The sequence below is a fragment of the Labrus bergylta genome, chromosome 12, assembly GCF_963930695.1.
Source record: "Labrus bergylta chromosome 12, fLabBer1.1, whole genome shotgun sequence".
Taxonomy (NCBI): Eukaryota; Metazoa; Chordata; class Actinopteri; order Labriformes; family Labridae; genus Labrus; species Labrus bergylta.
Genome location: NC_089206.1, coordinates 18,947,115 through 18,964,399, shown reverse-complemented (window position 1 = coordinate 18,964,399; position 17,285 = coordinate 18,947,115). Strand labels below are relative to the sequence as shown.

At 39.0% G+C, this 17,285-nt stretch overlaps 1 protein-coding gene across 12 annotated transcripts in view; it reads right to left on the bottom strand.

Annotated features, from left to right (window-relative positions):
- Positions 1–16,383, bottom strand: part of LOC109982891 (neural cell adhesion molecule L1-like protein) — a 59,722-nt gene extending 43,339 nt beyond the window's left edge. For 3 of the 12 annotated variants that reach the window (XM_065961509.1, XM_065961508.1, XM_065961510.1), the window contains exon 1: positions 16,068–16,383. The gene's annotated coding sequence lies outside the window, so the exon portion shown is untranslated. Of the gene's footprint in view, positions 1–1,612; positions 1,700–16,067 lie in introns of those variants that run through there. The other 9 variants (XM_065961504.1, XM_065961506.1, XM_065961507.1 and 6 more) reach the window with 6 other exon arrangements.
- Positions 16,384–17,285: the final 902 nt, after the last annotated feature.

Here is a 17,285-nt window from a genome sequence, read left to right as displayed (position 1 = left end):
ATTAATCTCTAAAATGATTATGCTACAATTTCAGATTCAGAGCATTACTGTTGTAACAATGACTCACAGTTTGTAGGATGACACCTAGGCGCCAGAATAATGACAAACAAAAGAGAATGCTATGGATTTTGCCAAGTATTTTCGGGGTCTCCGATCATGACCAGTTTCATTGTGCTTGTTTAATTAACAGGAACGTTAAAACAAACCAGAGACATCCCTCATTTGTGAATTCCAACTCTGCGTCTCTACCGACATCTAAATCCCCTGTGGTGACAAACTGAAAAGGTTGCCCTGCCCCGTGCCTTTGTAGTGATGCATTTCCTCCTCAGCAGCCCTCGTCTTTGGTGCTTTCTGATAATTACAAGTCTTTTGCTTATGTCTCTACACAAAGCTCACAGACACATAGTTGTTACAGAATACCTTTCAAACAAACTTGAGAAAAGCTTGACATACCTCAACATTAGATGGCTGGGCCTAAATAGCTGTGAAAATATTATACTCATTACACATGAGCATGTGTGTAATGAGAATAATCTAAGAAAGGATGGAATGCTTCCTGGACACACCAAAGTATTTAAAACCAATAACAACAGAATCCAAATGTCACAACCCATTCATGATTCTATTTTATTCTCATTGTTTGAGTCCAGTGGGTGTTAACCCAAGCTTAACACACGCAGACATAAGAATGCACGCACCAAAGGGAGATGCATCATGTCAAACTTTGCTGTCAACAACACTGACAATGACAGCAGTGACAGAGGAGGGTTCAGACGACCACAAACATCTGCTGGGACTGACAGACAGGAAGGCAGCCTGCAGACAGACTCTATTCATGAACAAATACTGGAGTACTTTCCCCTGTCAACTTTGTTTTAGCAAAGTACATAACTACGCCGACCCCTTAAAAACTGAGTGGGTTGGGTTAGTTGATGTCTCATTCTTAAAACTCAGGATTTTTTAACAGACATGTGATAAAGAAAGTGTAACTCGGATGATTTTCTTGCTCCTCTGGAAAACAACTTATGGGTGCATCCTGACTATTTCAATCCCTGGTGTCATTAGGTTCACATCATTTTAAGAGATGGCTTTAAAAACAGCAACACTTAAAACAATAGGCATAATAAACAAGACATCTGCCTCTGTTGACTAATTATTTTTGGAGTGGTGAATACCATTTCTTCATCTACAATGTATTATCTTTTTTTTATCTTCTTTTACAATACTCCACAATTGCCCTACTTATCTGTACATAAAAGATCTCTCGACTGTCAACTTAAATGATTATAACATCCCAAGTTGCCATCTATATTTTCTATGTTTATGAAACTCAATCAGGAAAGTAATCAATTCTAAACAAAAAACACAAATGAAAAAAAAAAAGATAAGCATGAACGTTTATTGTCTCTTACTTGTTTTATCTGGGGAATTTGTCAGGAGGACTTCTCCAAGAAAAGTTAAATATATTTTAAATCACAGCTAGCTCTGTAAGCCTAGTGGGATGTGTTATAATCCTCAATGACATACATGAGCTTCACAGCCTAAATGTGTTTCCTCTAAACACATCAAGTCTAAAAGTTACCTAAGGTCATAACAAAAGAACTCCCCTTACCTCTAAGGTCAACACTTCTTCTTATGACTTGTTGGTACAGAAACGTGCGACTGTCTCTGTTTCAGTCCCCCAAGCGCTTCAACAACTAGTAATTATGCAGGTCTGGAATTCACGCAAACAACTCTGACACACATCAAACAGATCCACATCAAACCTGTGCTTCCAGTATTATGTAAAGGGGCAGGAGTTCTAAATTGCTACATTGTAAACATAAACATGCATAACAGGTTTAAAGCAAAAGTGTTTAGTGGCTCATATTTGAAACCTTTTACTAACTCCAACAAAAACATCGTAAAGTGTTTGCACGTGGAAACCTAATGGATAAATACATTAGCACTTGAAACCGCTCATCTAAACACACAACTCTTTAACTGTGATCAAATCCTACTGCAAGTTTGATCCAATATGTAAACACTACATTGGTTTAGATCATTAAAACATTTTTATTCACTTCAACAGCTAAAGCAAGAACACCATTTACTGTTCTTTAATGTAAATGATATTTTTCAGAGCACATGTGCTTCTTAGAAGTACGGTAGGCGTCTCGCCTCATTAAAAAGCCGTCTAGCTTGAAGTAGCGCCTGTGCTGGTACACATTGCTCTGTGGAAAGTCATTTGAAGAGTTGCTTCCATAAACACAAGCTTGCCTGGCACGCAATCAGAGGGCACTACTGTATGTTATTTTAATCTTAAATTCCTGATACCAAATCACCAAACACATGATTGGGTATTTCTTTTTCACGACCTCCTTCTCTATTGCTTTGGCTCGTTTAAAAAAAAAAAGAAGGTGTTTCTTCATTACAGAAAAAAACAAGAATATTTAAATGAATCCCCATTTGAAAAAGTAAGGCTTTTGAATGACACGGACTGGAAAACAACATGAATCACTGTTGAAACATGTCTCTTATAGAAGTGAAGGGTGACAAAGAGTGGCATTCAGCAACTTAATCAGTTTGCCACAGCCAGCAGCACAAGTAGAGACAGTGTGGAGACAAGCAGTCACACTCAACTTCCTCCCTTCAAACACCAAAAGGCCACAAGAAGACCTCTTCACACCTTCCTTCACACTCACACATTGTTGATCAGTGTGGCAGAGAGGCAGATAAAGGGAGCAGTACGGTGCTCCGTGGTCTGAACTAAGCTGGTAATTAGTTTTATGGGATAATCCTGTTGGCATAGAGTGGTATTTAGTTGGGTTGATGAGGTCTTTTTTTAGAATCCAACAAATGCCAGAAATTTTGCTTCAAAACGGTTGTTTGTGTAGGTCCACTTCTTTGATTCCTTGAACTTAGTTTGAGTTTGAGCTGAGCTTGCAGAAGTTTCCCTTAAAAACATTCACATGGGACAGTACTAGGTGGGGAAAAAATTTATTTATTCATTAATTCAGCCAGTCTCACAGATGAGTGGAGGAGATCCTGAAGTATGTATTAATTTCAAAAATAGACTTTGAGTCATGAATCCAGAATAATTTTGAATCGAAAATAGATTCTGAATTGAAGAATGAAAATCAAATTGAATCGTGAGACACCCAAAGATTCCCAGCCCTAGACAGTACTGTTGGTTAAATAGTTAAAGCAAATGATTTCTCTAAATCTGTCCTCTTTTAGTTTGTTGTTTATTGGAGCAGTTTTTTGCAGTCAAAGTTAGTTTTCCGATGACGTGTAGACATGGGCGTCACCACCATATAATCTTGGGGGGGGGGGTCGTTTGGACCCCTCCACATTTGCCATCAAAAACATTAGTGCATGACAGGTCTATTTGTCCAGCGCTCTTTCCATTGCTTCACGATCAAATCTGTTCCACTTTATCAGTAAGAGAATACCCACATTAAAAGAAATCCACTCTGCGTTTTTCCCGGTTTCCTACACACACACCCGCGGCACGCATGCATAGTCACACACGCACTGAAGCAAGCCTCTGTAGAGTTTGATCAACGACATAACGTCAGCGACAGTCATTGTCAAAATGTCCAGCTTTTGCTGAAAATGCATTCTTGTTTAGATATTTAGCCTATATTTTAGTGTCAGGTCATGTTAGAACATTGTTAATTTCAACAAAACAATGAAAACGTACCAGGAAGCTTTATTTTGAGTCTAGGTTGTTTATTTCATCTTCCGTCGTTATCACTTGGTTTCCAATAGTTCCGGGGACGAGATGGACATAAGGAGTTTTTTTACAAAGAAGAGGAAAGTAAGTCAGACTTGCCCAAGTTTTTCCTTTAGTGGCCGAACAGCTAAATTGAGTTCTTCCATGGCCAAACAGCCAGCTTTTCTGATAACAATGTTAGCACTCATAGATATGGCTATAGCATTAGCACTAGTCAAAGTCACAAAGATCCATCTGCTAGCATTAGAGCTAGTCAACTAGGTCATAAATGACCATAATTTATTTTAGCTATTACAAGTAAAACAGTATTGTTGATGGTTTTTTTTGCTTAATCTGGGGCTGAATGTTGTGTTTTTTATTTAAACAATGTCTGAACTGTCAAACTCCTCATGTCATGCTTTGTGGAGATGTCCCATTTTGAATGTAAATATAGGCCTAGTATTACTATACCACCTGTGTATTTGATATGCTGAAGCACAGAAATCTTCATATGAACAATCTACAATATAAGCTTATTTCAATTATCAATATGAAAGGATGCTCAATGCATCTCCACGTCTCCTGATATAGGTGATTGAGGCTGAGAGTGAGGCAGGGTCAGGGTCAGCATGCAGGGGCAGTCGAGACAGCTGTGTTGCTAAGGTGAGTGCTGAAAGGTGTCAGGCAGTTTTTTTCAGCATAGAATAGTGCTTGCTCCATAGCCCGAAACAAGTTTAATTTCTAGAAATCAATTGACTAAGAAGAACAAACAAAGAAAAACATTGGGGTTTAATATAAGGAAACACAATGAAGGAGGGAGACAAGTAACCTAAAAACATGTTAGAATGCATCAGAATGCGGGAAATTGCATCTGCATTCAGAATTTTCTGTGGGATGACCCCTACACCAGCCAAAAAAATGTCACCCCCACATTTCAAATGCTGCTGACACCCCTGCATATGGAGAAGCAAATAAAGTAACTGCACTATACCTCCAGACCAGTAGTTGTTGGCATCATTTGTGCGAAACTACAGTTAGCATTGAAGAGGTTTAGCTTGTGCTGCTCCTGATCTATTGCTCTATTGCATTGCAAATAGATTCATTGAATCAATACTGGAAGAGTGATGAGCACTGGTAGCATAGTGGATTCAAAATGCCTCGAAATGCTCGACTTTTTAAACACAGTGGGTGGCCTAAAAAGAAGCCCAATCAGAGACGTTCAGTGCTGCCCCACGGTACCTGAACCTTTGGAAAGTAATCCCCCCCAAGCAAGGTCTTTTTAAGGGTAGATCAGTTACTCCAAAACTAAATTTAGACCCTAAATGCAAATAGTTCCTCAAAAGGTCACTAGTTCCGGGGAGAAGTTCCTGTGGTTTAAAAAGGGTTTATAAACTGTGCAGGATTATCGAAACATCAAAACTGAGATGCAGGGTCCCATGTTTGAATAAGGTCAGATAGAAACACTGTAAACCACTCAATCCTAAAGTTAATATTTGGAGCTGAGTCCCAGATCAAAGCAAGGCGAAGGCCTCTGAATATTTGTTTAGAGTCACTGTGATGCAAGTCACATTTCAGACTTCACTTGACAATTAAGTTCAATCAATCATTATCTCCAACAGCACAAAATACTAAAAGTTTACTCAGTTTAAAAAATAGCAGTCTTACAGGAGAACTTGTCTGTATACATGAGCTTGTTTACATTGATTTTCAATAGGGATGTCCCGATCCCGATCTCAAGTACAGGATCGGAGCCGATTTTGGCATTTTTTAACTAATCGGGGATCAGGAATTTGAAGAAAAGCTAATCCCGATCATCTACGTCAGCTGTCATTCACACACCAAGGAGACTCGTCACCCTAGTTTTTGCAGTGTGTCCAGCTCTGTCGCTACCCGTCGGCCCCAGTTGGGCGACTCTACTTGTTGAATCGCCGTGAGCCGACGCAGTTGGGGGTGGGAATCTCTCTGATGTAAAGCTAAGCGAAACAGGAGAGCCAGTGCATGAGAAGAATTACAGAAGCGCCTCTTCTATTCTTGTTCCACAAATAAAAGACCAAGGGCTGCCAGCGCCATTTTCACCTTTTATCAGACATTATTCTCGATTAGAAGAATCTTTATTACGAGTGTTGAGCAACAGTGGTGAGAAAATTGTCTTCTCGTATCACAACAACGGTTTATTTATTCAAGTTCTTCCTCGTCCTCTTCCGGTTTCCCCTTTTTGGAATGATGATTACAGACTACCGGCACCTGCTGGCATGGAGAGTTATTGTCTCTCACGCATGTGCAGAACATAAGTGTTGGTTGGCCTTTGGCTGTAGTCTTTGCGATGTGTTCTAGTGCATTCAAGTTTACTTGTTATTTATTATAAAACAGCACTAAGTGAATTTGTCATTTTTTTACGACTGAATATTGAAGTTAAACAAAGCTTTTACATCATTCTGAGTATAATGTCGATTTTATATGTGAGTTTTACAACAATACTAACTGGACTAAGTTGAATGTAATAAGCTGAAGACATCTTGTAGTAACTTGATTTTTATAAACATTATTTTTGTAATAAAAAAAAACATGGACCATCTCTTATCTAGACAAATATAAGTATCAGATCAGGAATCGGTATTGGCAGATTCTCAATATTAAAAAATCGGATCGGGATCGGGGGCCTAAAAGCGGAAATCCCTAATGTTCAAACTTTGTTCATTTCATTTTCTGCATTTTTTTCTGATCAAGAAAGCTGTGAAGGGTCTTAATCATCTAAACTTGAATAAGTAAAAACATTTTTCAGTTTTTTTTAAATAAATAAACTAACGTTAGCTATTTATTTAGCTTTTAACATACGTTAATCAGTAGTATCAATGGCACATATCTACCCAAAACAAATTCTTATGTCCATGATGAAAGCAGTACATTCTCTGTTTCCAAATGAAACAAAAGACAGTGATAACACCAGACACATTCAACTCCTCATATTTCAGTATTTCTCCTATTGGTGAAAAGATTTGACAAGCAGCCACCCATGAAGTTACATAGACTATGTTGCAAATCCTGACAAGCTGTGATGATTGCCATTTTCTGGTGTTTAGGAATAACAGTTTGATCCTGGGGATTAAAATTCATCTCCAAGTGCTCATACACAGAAAGAAAAGTGAAGCATCACTTCAGGACGAGACCTGTCTGGTCTTGTAGCACGCACACACTATTGTAAACACATTTTCACTCTCCCACGTGTTCTCCCCCAGCTTTCTTTTAAAAACATCCAAAACACAGTTTGTGGATGTCATTACTCAAGCCCTAGGCAGACTACAATGAAAGGAAAAGAAAAGAGCGATTTTCTTGTCACTTTTTAAAAAACTTATTTGGGACTTACTTTTAACGGCCTGCACCTGCGGCCTAGTTTTTTTTCTCAAACAAGAAAGAAAAGGACGAGGAGTGATATTGGTCATTTAACAGCTGCTTGTCCGGATGAAAAGAGTCTGAGCCATGGCTCTAAAACCACAAGCATGTGTCACATTAAGAGGTATCAAGCTTAATCTTGGCAGATTTAAAAAAAAGATATGTATTAGTACTGTCAGCTTCGTCAGTAACAACACACATTCATATGCAAATTAGCCTTATATATAGAAGAGGAAAACTTGTTTGTTTTTTTCATATATCAAATTCTTAAGCTAAAAAAAACCCCAAAAGCAAATAAACTACTGTATTAATGAAATCGTCATACAGCACACTCGTGAGAAAAAAAATAATTGGTCTATGATGATGAGCTGGCCATCAATGGGCTAAGAAGAATCTGCTTTGACTTGTCAAGAGAGAAATGCTCATGAGTCACCTCAAAACTGTTCATCAAACATTATCACATGATAGCAAGCTCTGACAAGGGATCAGAACTACAGTATTTAACAAAGGACATTTTCTAAAACATCAGTGGTGGGGGCAGATTCATGTTCATAACCTGTTGGTGGGGAGAGCGGGGGGCAGTTTCATGTACATGACCTGTTGTGGTCTAAACGAACAGTAGATGACACACTAATGCACTGATGACTATCTAATAGTGTATAACTTTTTCCATAAGTATAGCACTAATGGCAGCTTCTGTAAATCATTCAATAAGCTCTAATTTCCTATTTCAGCCCAGTATTTAGCTTTCCCCCAATCAGTTGGTGCTTCAGCTATGCTACGGCTCAGTGTCAATGGCGCTTGAGGAGACTCATCATCTTGGTGGGTCTAAATGACTCTCTGGACAGTTAACATAGGACTTGTACCTTGAATTACCCTGAATGCATGATAGCCTCACTGCTGTCTAACACAGGCCCATGACAGGGGTACCCCTGTGAAAGTGTCAGGACCTTGCTTCATTTGCATTTTTGGAACATCATGAATGAAAGTGTTTGTTCTGGTCTGTGCTCCCTATTGAAAGGGTCCATTAAAGAGTGTTTTAGGAGTTCCACTGTGTTGGGTCGGAAGTTTGGGAGCGGGTGTATGAAGGAGGGTGCTAGAGCAAAAGAAAAATGTTCTGAGGGACGCGGTGGCCTGGTCAATCTGTATGCAGATGATAGACTGCTTGACATAATTCAGCTTTGATCAGATTGGCTATCAACCAAAGACATCAGTCAGGTATCATACCTTTCTTTTTAACACAGAAACTGAACATGTTGAGAGGCTGTGATTCATCTGAGGGTGGCTGTCTTACATTCAGAGCCAACTATCAGCTGAAGCCTGTTTACTGTAAATCATAGAGTACACTACCCCCCGGCAAGTAACAATTATCAAATACCTTGTTTTTCCACACAAAGGTACTGCTAGGGGTAAGACGGGCATTCATAAAAACACAGTAGTAAGATTGTAGCCATGACAAATTAATTTAGTCTAATGGTTTCCAAAAAATGTGCAACCATTGAGAAATATGGAGGAAAATGAACGTCACTTCTTGTTATGTAAAATACAATTTGAAATACATAAAGACCAAGTATTTGTAACAACCACTCATTACATGAATCCAAAAGCTAAAGGACAGGAAATAATCTCCTTTCATTCAAGTAAAAATCTACAATCACACTGGTAGAACTTACTCAGTGCCTTTCTTTTGGGCATATATGAAGGTTTATGGACATTCTAAATCGTCTGCCAGCCATGCACAGTTCATCACTCACAGGTCTGTAAAACTAGAAGTCCAACATGTCTCAAAACTTAAAATACAAAGAAATACTTAATGCTTCAACCATTCAGCGAAACAAGCTCAAATGCAGATTTTGTGCAGGTGTTATGTTGTGTTATTTGCCAAACAGTAAACCAACTTGGAAATTGATTACCTTCGCCAGCAAAGAATGTTAGTAATATAATTTTCGGAATGCAAATTTTTTCAAAATTGGTGCGTAGAGATAGAGGAACATTATAGGATTAAAGCAAGGCATTCCTGGATCAGAAGAAATGTATTGTTGCACTCAGTTAATGAGTTTTAGTGAGAATGGACGCTGAATCTGGATCAAAGTCATGGCCACCAGTTTTTACCAAGGATGTTGCTAGCATACCAAATTCCAGTCCGTTGGACAGAAATTTAAATAAGGACTAACTGACAAGTGAAAGGCTAAAACAAGAGAAACAGAGACAATTTTGCATTATCTATCCAAAATTGTCTGCTGGTAAACAATGCCATTTGGTTTGCCTATAGCATCCTAAGCCTTCTATCCTTCCTGCAGGTTCACAATGACATGTCTATGCTATAAGTGGATTCAATCTTGACGATATGCCAGTTTAACACTGTCCTTGGTTACATCCAGGTAGTAGAGCCGGGACAGCTCTTTAACCGGAGCTACAGCCCTCGCTAGTGGGGGATGGCTGTGTTGCAGTTTGAGCATAACATGTGACTGACTATTAGAATTCATGAAAGGGTGGCCCCTTGTGATGCATCATCTAATTTTCAAGGGAGTCTTAAAATACAATTCATATGTGGCAATGTGGGCCAAAATATTAATAATTTGTGATCTGACTAGTAATTCTGCTGCAGACTAGCCAGGGTGATGGCGTTAAACCGTTTATTCTACTAAACGCAAACATCCCTAATTGTTACTCACTAAGACCACAATTTCTTTCAAATATTTGTCATACTTTTTATTTTTATAAAATCAAATATGTTCAGTTTTTGTTAAAAGGTAAATTACTTTTCAATAAATGTATGATTGATTTGGGTTCATAGTTAAGAGTGGTATTGTTAGTCATTTCATTTCATTTCATTAGTCATAGTCATTTATCTCCAGAAAACTCCACTACTGATTATGACCTCAGAGCTGCAACATATACTTATATTCAAATCTCTATGACTGTGTTAAAAAATACTGTATAGCCATTATTTTAGAAAATACACTGTATGTATGCGTAATTTGAACAGACACTTTCCAGCTGGCTTCTCTCTCTTTATCTGTTCATTGGAAAGAAGCACTGAGAGAAGCAGGGAGAAGCATGCTGATTTGGCTGAACCTCTACATGGCCTAAAGGCAATAGACAAAAAGGTAGAACTGCATACTACCATATAAAGCATCCTGTGTAGGATTACTGTGAGCAAGGTTGAGACCCAGAGAAAGCATGAAAGTTAGGGAGCGCGAGAGAGACAAAAACAGACAGCGAGGAGAGGGGGGAGGTAGAGAGTATTTGGGTTGATATCTACGGCACAGGAGAGAGAAATCCATGGGAATTCAGCTGATTAGCATATGAATCAAATTCCAGCAGCAGGAAAAGACAGACATTCAGTTCAGAGCCTGTTGTTAGGAATACCAGCAGTAGATGGGCAAAATCAATGTGCTCGGAGTGCAAGGGTCATCATGAATCCCCGGGTGGTACGCTTCAAAAGTATAGCTCAGGGTTTGAGAGTGACGGTTAAATATGGTAAAGATAAAATAACATACTGTAGGAATTCAACACACTTGTAAAACATGTGCAACAGGCTCACCACATGGGAGAAAGACTGAGCTTTGAAAAGCAGCTGCTACTAAAGGTTATTATGAACAAAGACCCCTAGATGATGGGTGAGCAAAATAAATAAATGTACCTTTTATAACTTTAGTTATTAAACACACCTGAATTATTTTCTCTTTTATGGACCTACATACTTTCTCTTCAACTGTTTATCACGTCTCCTCTACAGCTGTCGATCATATGACAATATGCACAGGTAAAGCAACATGGCAGAACACTTAAAGAGCCTTGGATTAGTGGAGTGAGAATCTGTCGTTACTCATGTAGATCATCCCAGCCTTGAAGCAGGGGAACATGTTCGAACATTGAACCATGCGTCATACCCAAATTCTTTCCTCCTGTCAAACACAGCAGAGCTCTTATCATTATGTTTTCACACACATGTGCCGGCTGTAGGGGCAGATTTCATGTTGATTGCGTGACATGCCCTGATTTTAAAGAAGCCCTAAAGTCATCCCATCCCTCCAGGTTCCAGGCCAAATACAAAATAGAATTTGCAATAGTGCATTAAGTAATTTGCAGGAGGTGACCACATGCAGAGAGGATGTTTACTTCATAGTCTGGTAACAGGGACATTCTGTAACTGTTAGCATGGGGATGGGTTGTAGATGTCACGTCTTATTTTCCTGTTTCTGTGTCACAGTAAGCTTTGTCCTGGATAAAGGGGGACTTAACAGTGAGGGCACTGTTCAAAAGAAGGCATCCAGATGAATGTCTTGAAGAGCATTTCAAGTGCCAGCAAACCATGTTTCTCAACCGCTGAGGAACCTATTCCCAGTTGAACTTGAGCACAAGCTCCTGAAAGTGCAGCTTAAGGGGTGCAGGGAGTCTGAGGACAACATATGTGATCGCCCACAAAGCCAGATCATCCCTGTCTTCTTGTGATCACAGTAGAAACTTCAGCTCCTCCAATTCAGACAGGGTCCAAAGTTATTTGTGCCCCCTGTTCGGGGCGTTTATTTCACCAAACAGTTGTCGGCTGGAGTGGTCACGACCTTTGCTCTAGGTTGTTAGGAAGTGCCAGAGCTGAGAGGCAGAAAGCCAGGCACCATGGTAACAAGACTGCTGGAATCCATGCTGGAGAGACTTACTGGGAATTCTTAAAAACATTTCCAGAGGATACAAAGCTTAATCCCTCAATGGATGATGGTGAAGGTTTCATGTTAACAAATATGTCAATAAATGCACAAAGGCAGACAAGACAGACAGTGTGAAGACACAATCGCATTCCAACAGCGATCCCTCTATTTTAAACCACAGCGTTGATGGCAGCAAGTTCCTGTGTCAGTGACTCCTGTAAATATTTCACAAGCATTCCGAATGGGGACTGGCTCTCCTCGAGTCGGAGGAGAGCAATAAATTCCCCCTCACCAAATACACACATCAGTGCTCAAGCCATTTAGTTTCTCTTTCATGGCCACATTCTGATCAAAGCCACCCAGGCATCATTAAATTATTGAGCAGGAGATGGAGAAGGGATTCCTGTGTGTCCTTTTATGGCACAGAAGCAGGGAACTACTACACAGCCTAAATACTCACAGCAGGAAAGAGCATGGGAACGACACAGACGAATCACCTGCTATTCTTGATCAAAAAAAACAAAACATTTTGCGTTAGATTCTTCACTTTTATTTTGGTGGCGGTTGCAGATGATGGATGGAATGTTAGATTATGCTAGGCCAATTTCAGTTTGGCCATTTAAACATGCACACACAGAGTATGATACTATTTTTCTGACAGCTGCTATCTCACATTCCTAAACACGCAGACTGCTAAATTTATGCATGTATGCAGTATTGGCAGATTATCTTCTTAAACAGTACTTAAACAGTTAATCCACATGAAAGCTTGCTCTCACTCTATTGATATGTAAAATAAGTTATTATTGGGCCTCTCTAAAAAAAAAAAAGCAATCACATTTCTTTTCTCTGAAATAATTCTTTGCCCTGGGAATATAAAGTTATTTTGCAGCCTTTTCTGCACTTAATAGCAATCTTGTGGTTTTGTTTCCCACATATTGATTGTGGCAGTATATAAATAAATGTGGTGGTGTCGTTTCAAGTTTTCTTTTACTACTGCAAATCTTTGCAGATGAAATCATTTGGCATTGTAAGCCTGATCAACTAGAATCATTTTCCAAGGACGCTTTACCTTTTAATGGTTTAAAACTATGCAGCTAACTGTTTATGATTTCATGAGTTGATTCTAGAAGTAAAATGTTTTGATATGGTATGCATGTTCACCTCCCTTCCTTTGCTTTGTAATTAAGGGAATTTCCAACCGTGTCCGCCACGTCGATAAAGCTCCAACACAGAAAATCGATTTGTAGTGGCTAACGACCAATACACAACCATCTGAAACCACTCTCAAAGTGACATTAAAAAACAAAATGATTTCCAAACTAGACAGATCACTCTGAGATTCATAGCTCAGGTTGTATTCTTTCATAAAGTGGCTCCATGTTGATAGCATAATGTTGTTGGCAACAGAGACTGGGATTGAGTTTTTCTCCCCCAAGCTCGTCTCAGATTAAGTGGCTGAAAACTCGCCCCCTGCTTGGTAAGGCTCTTACACTGCAGAGATTCTTCTAATGGATAACAATGAGCTGCTCAGATGCTGACAGCAGCTAAATATACTACATTCAGTCACTGAAGATTTGGCTGCATTTCAGACCTAATACAACAACAGACTGAGAACAAAATATGCTACATTCAGAATATCATAATAATCCAGTATTTATATGATATTCATATCCCAAAATGTAAGGGTTTGGGGGTGTTTTGTCAGTTTGTCACCTCTGAAAAGCAATGCACTGACTTACAGCTGCATTGCTGAGTAAATACAGTAAAACGCCTCTGACAGGCTTCAATTATACAATTGCAGAGGTTGCTGAGAAGCTATTATCTGGTATTTTTCTCTGGAAGGCAAAGTAGATATAGGTGGAGACAGCATGCCTGGCATGTGGCAACACACGCTAGATATACCTGTCCCGGGCTAACACTGTGTGTAACCTCTGAGAAGGCAGAACAAAGTGATTTACCGGAACACTTATTTTTATGTGCTCTTGTTGTTGCCATTGGGGAGCTAGTTACCCGGGGAAGTTTTCATTTCACAGTGTCAGAGCACTATGACATTTCCAGCATGAATCCACTGTCAGTTTACATACAAGCACCTGCTTCATATGAAGTGTACTAAAACAAACCACTCAGCCTCTGACATTTAGAATTTATCATCCCTTTTCTGTCTCTAATAAGTCAGAAAATGCCTTGCGCAACGAATTTGGATGATTCAATTTATTTTCTATGGAGAAAATCTTGGTCAAAACAAGCAGCACAATACAGTGTTTATCAGAGAGAAGGCATGAATTAAATCAGTGCACCGAAGAAGGCAGAGCAGTGTGCGGCTGTCTGTGTATTTTCAGTGGACTGGTGAATTCAAGCAGAGCCGCAACAATCAACAGAAAATCAATCGGCAAGGTAAAATGTTTCTGAATCCTGCTTTTAGTCATTTTGCCAAAAAAGACAGCAAAGTGAAGTCACACAAAACATGACATTTAAGGACATCGATCTGTGTTCTCGGCGAACTGCTTCTAATATTTCACAGACAAAAGCATTAATTATGGAGCTGTTGTCGCATTGGCAACACAAACCATTCACAGTGACTAAAAATGAGGAGAATCAGGAATCTTCAAATATAACAGTCGTAAACAGAAATGATGAAGAATTATAAAAACTTTAAGGTTTTGACTCAATGCGTCAAATGTTAGTCCTTTGCAACTTTACTCATTTTGCCTTGAGTGATTTGTGCGCTTCAGTATTTTCTTTTGGTTCCTGTTTTGAAGAAGGTATCCACTGAATTATTTTTTGTACGTCTTAAGTCCTTCTCCACTGTGGAGTGGCTGAAGCGCAAGAGATTCCTTCTACTTTACTATAAAAACTCTTTGTTTTTTGTGAACAAATTACTCAACTTGCTTTTCTTCAGTTATACTAATTCATGTAGAATATTAATGTTTGCAATTTGCTTGTCACTGATAAACTGTATAAGTATTCACAGTTTGATAGACAGTATACCGGCTTTGCCAACATTTCAGATGAGATGAGCAGAGGGGGAGAGACTCTGAGCCAACCATGCCTGAATAAACACATAACTGGAAGTTTTGATTAAAAGCTGACCTGTTTCTCATGTAAAAACTTGTTGTACTGTAAATTAATTTATTGAAAGGCTGGCCAATACAACACCACAGGAGCTGAGGATCCCAGGATTCCCCCAATTACCACATTTCAGTCAAGTTGGGTCACACAAAGAGGAAGACTCGACCCATTTGGCCATGACAAAGCTGCAGGGGCTTGAATGGGCTGCCTACACAGGACTGAGTGTGGCAAAAGCTCTGAGCGACTCAGACGCCAACACTCCTCTTCACTCTCTGAGTGTCCGGACAGAAGAACAGACGCAGAGAGATGTGATCTCACTGTAAAACATTTGCATTCATGTAATTGGCTCTGACTACTGAAGGAGGTAGAAAAGCATGTAAGCAACTGCGTTTGGACTGATTGTGCAGGAAAATAACCAACCTTTGTATAAATCTGAAAATGTGTGACTTCCATATAGAAACGTCAATAAAACCTATACTCCAGTTCAAATTGTAATGTAATCAGCTGTTGGGTATATGTGCTGATGAATACTGCTTGAACTTGAGGAAGAGGAGTCAGATACCATCTCGTCTGAAACCAGCACAGCCTGTTGTTTTTAAAGTCACACAAAATATTAAGTGACTCTGAGAGTATCATTTTGAGACCACTAAAACAAACACTGTTCAAATGTTTAAAAGAAATCATTGAGAGGGTTGAAAATGTGTAATCAATTAAAATGTATCAGGAATAACTGCAAAATGCTGGCGACCCAACATGTTAAACATGAGAAAGAGATTACCAATTATTGTAAAAAAAATAAAAAATAAAAAAAACAGCTTTATGAAATAATGGATAAATGTTTTGCAATAATGTCAGAAGGACAAAACAAAAAACACATAAAAATGTCTAATCTCTGGAGGGAGGCTGGTGCTCATTATCAGCAGATCAGACAATAAATAACAGATACAAAAGGCAAAACTTCAAGTGCTTTGTTACTGACTTATCCATTTTCAATGTAAAAAAGCACTTTTTCACAACCTGCAATGTCCAACTGTGTTATTTTTTTGTTGAATTGCCTACCATGAGCTCCACAGGAGCCAAATAACTCTTTAGACTTCTTGGTTTTAAGCAGCCTGACGCTCTGGTGGGCTATGAATGATGCCTTATACGACTTTTGATTTTAACCTAACTTCTCTTTTCAAAATATGGCCTACTTCCTGATTAAGCTAAATGATCTTCTTTCTGTCACACAAAATACGACAAAAGAGATAGCTTACCCATAAGAAGAGCAACTGAAGAGATGAAAAGTCTTTTAAGTTTCTTCTTCAAATCCCTCAGGGGAAGCTCGCGCAAGTGTGAACGTTTGGCAACTTTTAGTCCGCGGTACAAGTTAGTGCTGATGGAGTGACAAACGTGTTGACTCCTGCTGGCTTTTTTACTTCAGACGCCCAACGTAAGAAAGATCTTTGACGGACGGCCAAAACTGCAACTGTAACTATGACTCAAGTCTCCACAAGGTCGTTTCTCTATTTTAGAAACGAGGGAGGTCAAAGGACACGCAGTGACTCCGCGTGTGGAATGACTGCTGTCATACACTATAAGCGGAATGTACCCATATAGGCTTCATGGCTGAAATATGTGCGAATACAAAGCGCGGGGATTGGGGAAATATAGTGTGTGAGCGCGCGCGTGCCGAAAGTAAATCAAAGGAAAGTCAGAGGCATCATCTCTTTTCCCGTAGCATACCCACAAACTTCTACTTCTGATAAAAGTGAGATACATTTGTTATTTGCTCATTCAAAGGACAATCCCTTTTCCCTTCATGCCCTTTCCGAGTATCTAGAGTAAAGAGGATAAATGACTGCAGTGCAGAGTGACTGTACTCTTCTCAGTTGTATTTACCAGATCACATTTAAAGGTGAAAAAAATAGCTTAGAATTCCAAGTTCAATAGCTTTCTCTCATCAACACTCAGAGTAAGTAGGTGAAAACACAAAACTGTGCTTATAAAGACTTTCACATCCTTCTGATTTCACTCTGGCACTCCAGCTGCAAGAGAGCAGAGCAGCACATCAGCTCAATGAGTGAACCATCACCATTAACACTGAGCAAGAATGGAAAGTGTTTGCCTTTCACCAGCCCAGAGTAAAAACATTCTGCCACTTGAAGTATAGTTCAAGAGTCTGAAGGAATGTGAAATGCAGGTGAAGAAATTACTGCCATCTTTAAACAAAACATTCACATTTGTAAATAAGGCTCATTAAAGCGCAGGCTTAAATCCAGAAGAAAACGTTTTCTAACTTGTAATGTATGAATATTTTTAAGTCTGTTTTCTTCTATGATTGAAACGTACAGAGAAAAAAACAAGTAAGATTGTCAATCACTTGTGATTATTTAAATTTGCATATCTTTCAATATTTTGACATTCAAAGGAAACTAGAAATAAGAATATGTGTGCATTTATTTACAGAAGTTGTTGTTGAATATATTATTCTT